The sequence below is a fragment of the Denticeps clupeoides genome, chromosome 8 (assembly GCF_900700375.1).
Source record: "Denticeps clupeoides chromosome 8, fDenClu1.1, whole genome shotgun sequence".
In the NCBI taxonomy this organism is placed as follows: Eukaryota; Metazoa; Chordata; class Actinopteri; order Clupeiformes; family Denticipitidae; genus Denticeps; species Denticeps clupeoides.
This window is the reverse complement of record NC_041714.1, coordinates 19,378,124-19,390,918: the sequence shown is the minus strand read 5'-3', so window position 1 is coordinate 19,390,918 and position 12,795 is coordinate 19,378,124.

The following is a 12,795-nucleotide window of genomic DNA, read 5'->3' as shown; positions in this document are numbered from 1 at the left end:
GTACAGTTCCTGTTACTTCCTCACTTCAGCTGTTTGAGTGGAAATATAAAAGCACAACTACAGACTATAAAAGACAACAGCAGCTGAAGATGAACAACATAGCAACACACAAGAACACACCTGGCAACCACCACATGAACACAGTAGCTTCTAGTCAAGGATCATTTTTAACTAGAAGCCAAAATTCCCGAAGTTGGCAAGAGGCTGCAGGAGCAGGCGTTCCTAATGAAGTGGTGATTCGTGTCATAGAACCGGGTTGACAAAGGATGCAGACATAAAAAGAGCTGGAAAGTGTGGCTTCGAATTGTCCCCATTTTACTCATTCAGGGTGTGTGTCTGACCCAGCATGCAAACTTTGGCGGTTTTGGTTGAACCGTGAGCAAGCAGAACAAAGGACCATAATCAGAGCAAAAAGTAATAGCACATACCACACAATGGAGTGTGTGTGTGTGTGTGTGTGTGTATATATATATATATATTCAATACGACTCACATTAAGTGTCAAAAAAGTAACTAAAAACGTTCTCCAAACTGCCTTTTTTTTTCTTTTCAACATTGCGTAAGTCAGACCAAGGCCAGCCATAGGTCAAATGTCAGTCTGGTTAACATCAAACTTATCTTTGCACATATGACCATCTGGATGCAAAATTCGGAAAAAGTCCGTTTTCAGACTAGAATAATATTAACCTGCAGGCCCCACTGAAGCGACCCAATGAGCCAGACCTGTTTCTTTGCATTGCATGGGCTTAGCATGGCAGCCCTTTTTTTACTGGGTTTTTGTTAACCCCTGTTGGCGGCACCAACCCATCTGATAAGTCGGATCTTGGGCCGCTAGCTTTGACGGCTACCCGCAGGGGGCCAGAAACATGTTCCCAGCACGATAGCAAGTGGCCTGTCGTACATGATTTATAAATGATTGAAATTTCCCTCGCTCGCTCACTTACTCTCTCACTCGTTTCTCTCTCTCTCTCCCATTCACTGTCTCTCTCACTCACTCTCTTACTCTCTCACAGGTGGTCTGGGACTTGAATAATTTTGCTTGGATTTTGTCTTCTCACTTACTCTTACTCTCCCTTTCACTGTCCTTCTCACTCGCTCACTGACTTTCTGTCTCGCTCTCTCCCTCTCTCTTTCTCTCATTCACTTAGTTTAAATTAATATGGTGTAGTAGCCACACATCATGTTTGTGTGCGTGAATGAAAATATTCACAATCATACCAAGGTGGTAGTAGCCTAGTGGGTAACACACTAGCCTGTGAACCAGAAGACCCGGGTTCAAATCCCACTTACTACCATTGTGTCCCTAAGCAAGACACTTAACCTTAAGTGGCTCCAGGGAGACTGTCCCTGTAAATATTGATTGTAAGTTGCTCTGGATAAGGGCGTCTGATAAATGCTGTAAATGTAAATGTAAAATCACACACACACACACACGTGACACCAGACTGGCTTTCGCACTCTTTACACATGGCTGCCACACCCTTGTGCTCATCTGCTGCTCTCAACACATTCCAAACAACTCCACCCACACAGCTGCCATGGCAACGGCTACAGGGTCCTGAGCATAGTGTCACTCTGCCGGTAGAAAACTTCTCCTCCTCCGCATCTTAAGTGGTCGGCCAAAAGAACAAATGTGAAAGAAAAAGAAAGAAGAAGAAGGAAAAAAACAGGAAAGTTGGGAAGAAGGGAATCCTCAGCTAGAGGCTCCAAAACACTCTGCACGGTCACTATGGTAGCGTGTGAGGTGAGAAGAGCCTTGGTGACTAATGAGTTCCCCTCATGAGCCGCCCCCGCAGCTGGAGTTTCTCCTTTTCTCTCTCTCTCTCTCTCTCTCTCTCTCACACACACACACACACACTTAAACACAGGCCTGATGTCACCATCCAGGTCTGTGAAGGGAACTCCGACCTACTCTCGCGATGCCGATCTCCCACGAAGATCACATATTAGTAAAGATGTGTGTGGTTTCTCCATTTTTACATACGTGGATGAATATTTTACATAATAATACATCATGTACAGTAATGTCCAATTCCATTTTTTGTAATTGTATATTTTGTATCATTGAACGACTGATGTTGTACATTTCGAGGATTTAGCAGATGCTCTCGACCAGAGTGACGTACATCAGGGATTTGTAGTCCATTTCTGATATTCATATTACATAGCTGATCTTATTTATATGCTCTGACACACATGCACAAGCTTTTGATTGTTTTAGTAACTTCTGCGTTGGGAGAAGAGTGGTGAGACAAAAATTATACGACACAATGTCTATAATATAACATGCAACATAAAAAAATTATATAAATGAAAGACCTTGTTGACAAAATGTATACATTACAAATGTTTAAATGTCAAATTAACATATCAGGTTCAAATGTCATCCTCTCATGACCTCTAACGGCAGCCTTTTCCTGTCCCAGTCGGCTGTCACGTGTCCCACAGATCCCAGACCAAGTTCAGGAGAGTTCAGCCCAGGACATGGGACCAGAGAAGACTGGTCTCTCACACATATGCACACTACAAAGACGAATGGTGTGTGTGTGTTGGGCCCTTTATTTAATCACTGCTCTCTGTGTTGGTGAGTATCTATTCCTCATCTTTCTCCTGCTCAACGCAACGTTTCGCTCCCGGTTCCCTTCTGCTCCACTAGTAGAACAACTGTGTTGATTCACAGGAAGCAGCAGAGTCAGAAAAGCCTGGAGTTCAATGGGAACATGAATCACGGATGGAAACAGATGTGCCCTCACACGCCATCTTCTAACACACACACACACACACACACACACACACACACACACACACACACACACACACACTCATCTGATGATGTTTATTAGTGTGTGAACCATCATAGTGAATGTGCATTCACTATGTTGTGCAAGGAGAGCTGGGATTGGGCAACAGAAGGCATTCCCACGTGGTGACACCAAATGACCACAGTTCAGTGAGCTGCTGATTCCAGGCACCGCTGGGTGGGAGGGAGAGTGTGTGACGCTGAACATCCGATCCTGGCATCTTAGACTGTATCAGAATCGAGATTGCGTTTCCTCAGTGGACATGTGTGTTGAAATTGATGGTGGTAAATTGCAGCACATAGATGCCTGTCCTGAGGGTGTCTGAGCATGTGAGCGAGTGTTTATGTCGGGTCTGAGGTGTAAAGCAGTTTTTATGTCAGATACTTATTTCCCATAATAATATCCTTTCATTTAAAAACTTTTTCAACTCTTCCCTGACTGTTTGGCTTAGTGGTTAAGGGAACCGAAATCAGAAAATCTGAAATTTGCCTGAGCCACTGAGCAAAGCACCGTCCCCACACACTGCTCCCCGGGTGCCTTTCATGGCTGCCCACTCTCACCAAGGTGATAGATTAAATGCAGAGGACACATTTCAATTTGTCACCATGTGCTGTGCATCATAATGACAATCACTTCACTTCACCCGCTCTGGCACCCCCCCTCCTTCCGCGCAAATCCCCCACCCCCCACCCCACCCCCCCGTACACACAGAAACATAAAACATATTAAGAATTGTGAAATTGAAGTGATTGTAATTGTCATACACTGCAGCACAGTACATGGTGACACAATGAAATGTGTCCTCTGTATTTAACCATCACCCTTGGTAAGCAGTGGCCAGCCATGACAGGGGTGTGTGTGAGGATGGTGCTTTGCACAGTGGCACCTCCCCCCGCTGCCATCCCCTCTCCTCCCTGTGTGGCAAGCAGCAGTTGCACATCGCAAAAGGAGGGCGCCCTTACTCCCCACAAACGGGCAACAGAAAAACCGCTCGGCTCCTATGCAATGCCAAAAATGCTGCCAGGAAATCAGGGGCAGTACGGGTGCGCGCATGCCCGTGATGCCGCCCCCACCATGATGCCGTCCTGGGCAACCGCCCATGTCGCCCATATCAGAAACCGCCACTGCTGTGGTGTCGTTTCAAGTTCGTCAACGGTTTCCTCTTTCAACACACAAAACTGTTTCCACACATGTTTGAGTGGTGTGTGTGTGTGTGTGTGTGTGTCAGGGTCCACTCAACTGAGATGTTTCAAGAATCGTGGTGACTTCTTTGTCTTTGAAAAGAGTCTTTGTGCTTGGTGGGCCGTTTTTTTTGGACCATCAAGGGGCCACTTGTGGCTGAGTGTGTCAGGAAGTCGGTTTTCAGTAAAGCTGCTACAAGTAATCGTGTCCTGACGCTTTTGTAGAAACAGTCAGGTGGTTCTGAATCTCCTGAGAACTCAGGATTCGTTGTCGTCATGTGTGCGTTTCAGTCCAACACAGGAAGCTCTGGATTAGTAATCAGTTGAATCACCAACACTGACTTGAAGCCAAGAAACGTTTTAAAACAAGCATCTGAACAAGCCTGGACCAATGGCGGCCAAGCTGACTTCCGATGTGGACTGGACTGATGGAGAAGCCAGGATCTCAGCACTGCTGAAAAGGACAAGGATGAAAGCGTGACTTGTCCTGCTGGAAAAACAACATTATGCTGAGACCTGTACATTTCCAGTGACGTTAATGATGGTGGGTATGTTACTTAAAATCCTGACTAGCCAATCTTAATCCCTGTTTGCCAGTTCTGCAGCTATTTCCAGCAGTTACCTTCTACGTATAAAACCCTCCATCATCATTTGTGATGATGGCAGTGGTGGCCTAGCGGTTAAGGAAGCGGCCCCGTAATCAGAAGGTTGCAGGTTCGATTCCCGATCCGCCGAAGTGCCACTGAGGTGCCACTGAGCAAAGCAGCGTCCCCACACACTGCTCCCCGGGCGCTTGTCATGGCTGCCCACTTCTCACTCAGGGTGATGGGTTAAATGCAGAGGACAAATTTCACTGTGTGCATCGTGTGCTGCATTGTATCACATGTGACAATCACTTCACTTATTTTCCATTTTTTCCTCGGCTCCAGTGCAGCCAACACGTAGGGCCTGTCCTCACCTGGTTCTGCTGAACCTAGCTGAGATAAGGCTAGACACATTCCAGGAACCCGGGGCTTTTCTCTCACATTCCTGGGCACAACTGCCCTCTCTCTCCTGTCCTTCGATTCTTAATTGTACACTTTTGCGCTTCTGTCCATCCTGTACTTTTTTTTTTTTTTTTACAATTGTCCTCCTCCCTCTGTCATTATCTTTCAATTTATCCACAACCACTTTCCCCTGAAACTAGAACACATGTGAATGTGTGTTTGTCACGGCTGCCACCCCAGCTCCAGGCCCACAGAGGGCAACCCACCCGGAAGGAGGCGGGACACAGGCCAACCCGGCACGTGGTGGCCATCTTGAACACCGCGAACTCATCGTAGCCCAGTCTCAGTGTTGTAAGCCCGTTCTCCTCTCCGGCCCGCCGTGTTCCGCTTCCCTTACTCCACGGTAAACCGAGCGTCCTCACGCCCCTCTCCCACGGCCGAAACTCTTCTCCTTCTCCGCTCTCCTCTCCTGCTTATGCATCCCCACAGCCATCCAATCGCAAGCGCTGCTACAACCCGGCTCCCCTTGGCACGGGCCGTACTTTCGCCGCCTCTGCACCTGCGTCTCTGAACCGGCATCCTGACCGTGTCACTCGTGTGTTACGTCTCTGATGCACCCACTAGTCATTCATGGCAAATATGACCAAGGAGGAAATGGAATATTTTCTGAACGATACTAAGCTGAGGTTTTATTGAGCTGCTTTACAGGAATCGGTAACTAAAGCAACTCTCTGGGTTTCATACCTGCGTCAGAAGAAAAGAAAGAGACACACACACAGATCACAAATCACATGCACACTTTGCCTCACTCTCTGATCTTGCAGATTACAGAAGGAAACATAACGGCTTATTGCTACCTGAAAACAAGAAAATAAATTATGTCCTAGACTAGAAAAAAGCAGAAAGAGGAGAACGAGACTCACAAAGATATTTACAGTACAGGCCAAAAGTTTGGACACACCCTCTCATTCAACGTGTTTTCTTTATTTTCATGACCATTTACGTTGGTAGATTCTCACTGAAGGCATCAAAACTATGAATGAACACATGTGGAGTTATGTACTTAACAAAAAAGTGGAGACCTGACCTCCACAGTCACCGGACCTGAACCCAATCCAGATGGTTTGGGGTGAGCTGGATCGTTATTTCACCTTTTTTTGTTAAGTACATAACTGTGTTCATTCATAGTTTTGATGCCTTCAGAGAGAATCCACCAATGTAAATGGTCATGAAAACACACTGAATGAGAAGGTGTGTCCACACTGTTGGCCTGTACTGTGTGTGTGTGTGTGTGTGTGTGTGTGTGTATATATATATATATATATATATATATATATATATATATATATATATATGTGTGTGTGTGTGTGTGTGTGTGTGTGTGTGTGTGTGTGTATATATATATATATATATATATATATATAGAAGGGTGAGGAAGAGATAAGGTCAGATAAAATGACAAAAACACACACACACTGTTATCAGAGTTAAAACACCTCATTATATAATTTGAGCTCAGACCCAGATAACTAGTGACGTACAACAGCTTACTGTAATACTAACCGTAATATTTACTAGAATGCATCATTATAAGGTTTTACTGGAAGCAGGCTGCTGAAGCTCTTTTCACACAAGGTGCTGCAAGTTCACACCTGGTGAAAAAAAATGAGAAGAATAAAGACCAGAACGTCCCCAGCCATCTCCTGAGTCACCAGCGTCAGCATGTAGCCACACCTCCACCGTTTCACAATGATCTGCACCCAAATTCCTCTCTCACTTTAACGAGCCCTCGAGGAGCTTTCAAAACCAGGATCCTGTGGAGATTCATTCCTACGTTTGTGTTTCATGTTTCGAATGATGAATGGGAATCAGCTGCAACCAGCATTTATTTAAAAAAAGTGAAAAGTCATTGTGATACATAGCAACACAATGACACATCGCCAAAAGTGAGCAGCGGGCAGGCATGAAAGGCGTACAGGGACAAGTGTGTGGGTACGGTACCTTGATTAAGAGGACCTCAGTGGTACCTCCCGATGACAAGTCCGCTTACGAGGCCACCACTGCCCCTGTCTCTGTAATAGTTTAAAATACACATTCAAGCCGTGGAACACACAACAATTAACAAAAAATCCCTTTATCGGTCAACCCAGAGTGAGAACTGCCCAGCAGGAATCCTTCTCCTCTCTTATTGGACAATCACAAACTCCAACTTGAACCGATTTGGACAGTGAAAGACAGTAGGTCGCGAATCCAGAAGAGGAAGACCCTGGGGTCAGCATGGGGCATAAAGACACGGCCATGGTGGTTGCTGCAAACTCATTGTTGATTCATTCATGATGTGCAAGCCATTCCATGTTTGATCCCTGTTTTATGCCCTCAACTTCATTCTACCTTTTATGAGTTCCTCAGTTCCTGGCGTTATACCTCGGCGGATCGGGATTCGAACCAGCAACCTTCCAGGTCCGGGTCCGCTTCCTTACCCACTACAGATCCTTTCTCCAATGCACCATGTCTGACTATTTAATGCCAATTGAAATTGGGAACACACCACAAGGAACATGGAAGAGAAGCATCCAGGAATGTCCGGTCCTTGTTGTTTTCGAGACTGTAAATGTCCAAATTCAGAGGTTTCAGATATTCGGTATACTGCCTGTGGAAGTCCTGAAATATTCATTTGTCTTTGTCTGTTTACCAGAAACAGAAGTCTGGCCCTCCTAGGTATCATTCTCAGTAAATCTGAGACAATTCAAACTGCAATTTCAATTTCATGCTACATTCATGTTACACTTTTATACTAAGAGCTAGAGGACCAAGCCCACCTTGTTTCAGTGCATCAGATCCTTTAATCCCAGAGGGAAATCCTGCTGAAACTCATGTAATATGATTTGACAAGTGTGATGCTCACTAATTTCTATTCAGTTTGGAGTTGATTGCAGCTAATAGATTTTCTTTGGAAATAACATGGGCTTAGTTAGAGTCTATATTAAGCCTAGGTTTTAGTCTTCATGTCCATAGTGTTTTGTCCATGTGTGCACGTCGTAGCAGGGATACAGGCCTGACGCCGGCATGGCCTGGCTGACGCGCTTGACGGTAACGACGCTGTACTTAACCTGGTTGACTTTGGTTTCTGTATATGCTACGCAATAAGACGAATCTTGATGTTGAATACAAAGATGTCCGATTATTCCGATACAGCACGTAGCAGTCATCACCAGTAAGCTCAGTAGCAAGTAGCACAGCAGAGCGTTGCCCTTTCGGCGTCGCGTAAGCGGTCAAAAACCCTTTGCCCCTACCCAAACAAGCAACCATTATATCTACCATGCCACCCAGTGTTCCACATAGGACATTACAGCATTTAACAAACAGCAACATTTGGCGCTTACACATCCTTTGCCCAATAATTTGTTGATGGCAGCAATTACAGCCTCAAGTGCTTTTGAATATGATGCCACAAGCTTGGCACAACTATCCTTGGCCATTTTGGCCCATTCCTCTTTGCAGACCCTCTCAAGCTCCATCAGGTTGGGTACACAGCCATTTTAAGATCTCTTCAGGGATGTTCAATCAGATTTAGCCGGCCAGCTAAACAACCAGCTAAACAACACAGGTTACTGTGCTCATTTATTTTATTATTATTTTATTTGCACCTTCAACAGCAGAATTTTCTATACCTTTCCCAGATTTGTTCCTCGAGACAGTCTTGTCTCTGAGGTCTACAGACAATTCCTTTGACATCATGCTTGGTTTGTGCTCTGACAGGGACCTTATATATACAGGCGTGTTCCTTTCCAAATCAGGTCCAGTCTACTGGTTTTTCCAAAGCTGGACTCCAATTAAGGTGCAGAAACATCTCAAGGATGATCAGGTGAAACAGGAGGCAAAGGCTGTGAATACTTATGTACATGTGATTTCTCAAAATATAAAAAATAAAATTTGCCAAAATAATCTCAAATAATCTTTTATTCACATTGTCAATATGGGGTGTTGTGCATAGAATTCTGATTCAGAGGGGAAAAAAAATATTATAGAATAAGGATGTAACATAACAAAATGTGAAAAAAGTGATGCGCTGCGAATACTTATTGCGGATGAATGACTGATTCATTTTAAGCAGCATCAAAAACTAAAACATAAACCTCAGCAGAAAAGCGCTGCAGTCCCAGCGCCGTGGAGGAGGCTGAAGGGGTTGAACAGTGGGCCAATTGGGAGGTGGCCGCAATGCTTGAAAATAAACACGGCGACGCGAGGCCACCGAATCTAATGCTGAACGCTGCTGCGCAATTCAGGGAAACCATGTGACTTTCCACAAGGCAGCGGAGGGGAGATGGATGGGGGAGGGCAGGGGCTCACAGAGAAAGTGGGTTTATAGCACATATGGCGACGCACGTGAAGAGGAAGATGCCTAAAGAGAGAAGTTGAATTATTAATCAATGTTGGGTAAACAGATACACGACTTAGAATTATTAGCAGAATTATGGTCAAAACAAGTAATGGCTGACTATACAGTAATACATTCCATTTTGATACATATAAAAACATTTTAGAGATGCATGAGACATATCATTGTTTTTCCTTTACTTTTGTGTGGTGAATTTGTCGACTGTACATCAATTATTAATTAAAGCAAATGAAAAAATGTATATTAATGTTGTGAGTCCAGTGTATTCTTATACATTTTTATTTGTCTACTCACAATGACCAAAAATTGCAGAAGGTGGGAGGGAAGTCGGCACATGACATAAATTTGTAATCTGTAAATCTGACAATCTCTAGTTATCATCACAAGATGCTGCGACAACACGTGCTTCTCCATAGAACAAATGAAGTGGATTCCTCATATTGCTCATACTTGATTGTGTAAATAATTGCACTAATGCGCTGTGAATACTTTCCGAATGCACCATATGGAGTTTTTTGCAGATGAATGACTGAAGAGATTCATTTTAAGCAGCATCAAAACCTAAAACATAAACTGCAGCAGAAAAGCGTTCAGGCTGCAGTCCCAGCGCCATGGAGGAGGCTGAAGGGGTTGAACAGTGGGCCAATTGGAAGGCGGCTTGAAAATAAACACAGTGACGCGAGGCCACCGAATCTAATGCTGAACGCTGCTGCGCAATTCAGGGAAATCATGTGACTTTCCACAAGGCAGCAGAGGGGAGATGGATGGGGGAGGGCAGGGGCTCACAGAGAAAGTGGGTTTATCGCACATATGGCGACGTACGTGAAGAGGAAGATGCCTAAAGAGAGAAGTTGAATTTTTAATCAATGTTGGGTAAACAGATACATGATTTAGAATTATTAGCAGAATTATGGTCAAAACAAGTAATGTTTACTGTAGTTACTGCTACTGTTACACTGGTTATTGCACAATACCCTACCCGTGATGCCTGAGTCTAATTGAACATAATATCTTGCTTGCATTATAGCGTTATCAATTTTTACTAATTTTACTAGCCTTACTCTCCTTTTATTTTATTCAGTTTTATTTAATTAGATAACTTTTATTTCAATATGCACAGTCAAAAATGGGTGGTTCAGGATGCAATTCACTGCATGTTGTACTACTATAACTATACACAATTTTTTATACATTTTTATTCGCCTTCTCTCAATGCCTGGTCTGTCAGTTTATGGGTATTTGCCTAAATAATAAAAATCCCTGTGAATTGACGATTCATGATCACATTAAAGGTGCTTTAGGGGACATTCAAGACTAACGTGGCTTTTCACTGGGATGTCCCAGTTGAATGGACACACTCTTACCTGTGCAAGACATTTAGCCCGGGACTGAATCTGTAACTACTGATTGTGAATCATCTCAAATGTAAGATGCTATGAATAAAACAGAATTCTAATTGTTTGTGTGTGAACTGTAGAAGACTTTGTGTCTTTTTCTTATGCGCAGCCAAACATGTAGACACACACACACACACACACACACACACACACAGCTGTTTTACTCTGTGCTAAAGTGGTCAGGGCATTCTAACTGTGTGAAAGAGGAAGGGCACCCTTGGGAGCTGGTATTGTTTAATTAAAATCACTGTGTGAACAAACACACTGAATAATTCATTCATGTACAGTGTGTAAAAGGCCGCAGGTCAACACAGCGGGGCCATGTTCTCTCCAGAATGATCTTCATTACAATGTCAATAGTTCTATGCACCAACCAAACCTCGAACCTCCCGGAGCTCTAATCAGCTGATTTAAACCGGCCCATACATTAAAATACAAGATAAGAACTATATAGTGCCTGGAGTCAGTGTTCTGATTATTTTCAGAAATTCTCTCCCCAAACGCAGTTTCACTTTTAAATTGCGGCTGGTCACAGCTTTCCAGGACGCCAGCTTTTCTCACCATGGGAACCAGTCAAAAACCAATGCTTTTGTCTGCTTTTTGTATATACAAAAAATGTATATCACAGTATATATATCCTCTGTGGTATGATATGTACTCTGATATACATATTTATTTAGTGTGTATTGTCTGACCGTAATGCTGTAATTTCCAGATGTAAGACCAGACATGGAGAGTCATTGCTCTGTTTATGAACCACATGAGCAGGTATATGGGGTTGTAGATACACTTCTTAGATTATGTGTTATAGATTATGTGTTACAATTAATTAACAAAAAGCAAATAAAAGAGCAATATTGTAAATAATAGACATTGAAACATGCTGACTAAAACGAAGACAGGAACACACACACACACACACACTGAAGAGGTGTGATTCCTGAAAACTGAATGATTTATTGGCTGTATACAGTTCTGGTCAGATGTTTAAATACACTTACTCTGAATTCTGGATTTTCTCTAATCTGCACATGGCCAAAAACAGAGCGGCTGAAATGTATAACCAATAATGTATCACCAATAATCTTCTAGCAGAATTGGTGAGGTTTATTTAAATTAGCTGGACATTAATCATAACCATTCCAAAAGTTTGAGGGTATCTTGCTTTATCCATTCCACAAATACTCCTGTTGTGTATCTGGGATCATTGTTCTGACACCCAATCATGTCTATGTTTTTTAAGTGGGTGGAGGTCCGTTCTTGGATGGCACCCTCTCACTTCATAATGACTCTGTGACACTGTTGTTCCAGCAGTTCATGACAACGTTCTGTCAAACAGACCCTATTTATTCTGACAGCTGTAGTTCATATGTGTGATTCTCAAACAAAATTTTTTGAACTATAAATTGAAGTTCAAGTTCAAAACTGAACGTATTTATTTGCTGGTAATAATGATTAAAATCTCTGCATTCACATACAGGGAATAAAACATTATTAACTAGTAACGCTCTCTTCAAGTCTTAAAGTGAAGTGATTGTCATTGTGATACACAGCAGCACAGAACACAGTGCACACAGTGAAATTTGTCCTCTGCATTTAACCCATCACCCTGAGTGAGCAGTGGGCAGCCATGACAGGCGCCCGGGGAGCAGTGTGTGGGGACGGTGCTTTGCTCAGTGGCACCTCGAACCAGCAACCTCCTGATTAAGGGGCCACTTCCCAACGACAACACCACCTCCTCCCCACCGCCCAGACTCGTGTTTGTGTCTGAACTCAGTCAGTCTGTATTAGCCAATCACTAAATAACATGAGAAACATGCTGACCAACGAAAGGTCTGTTTGGTCCCACTGGTCTGAGATCAGTCACTACAGCAACCATGCTGACCACAATTCCACTGGCCAGAGGTGCTGCAGTTCAGAACGACCTGCTGACTACAACGTCCACCAGTTCCTGTAATCCAGAAGATCCTAAATACATTTAACCTCGTTTTGAGCACATATATGGACAGACACACACACACACATATTTAC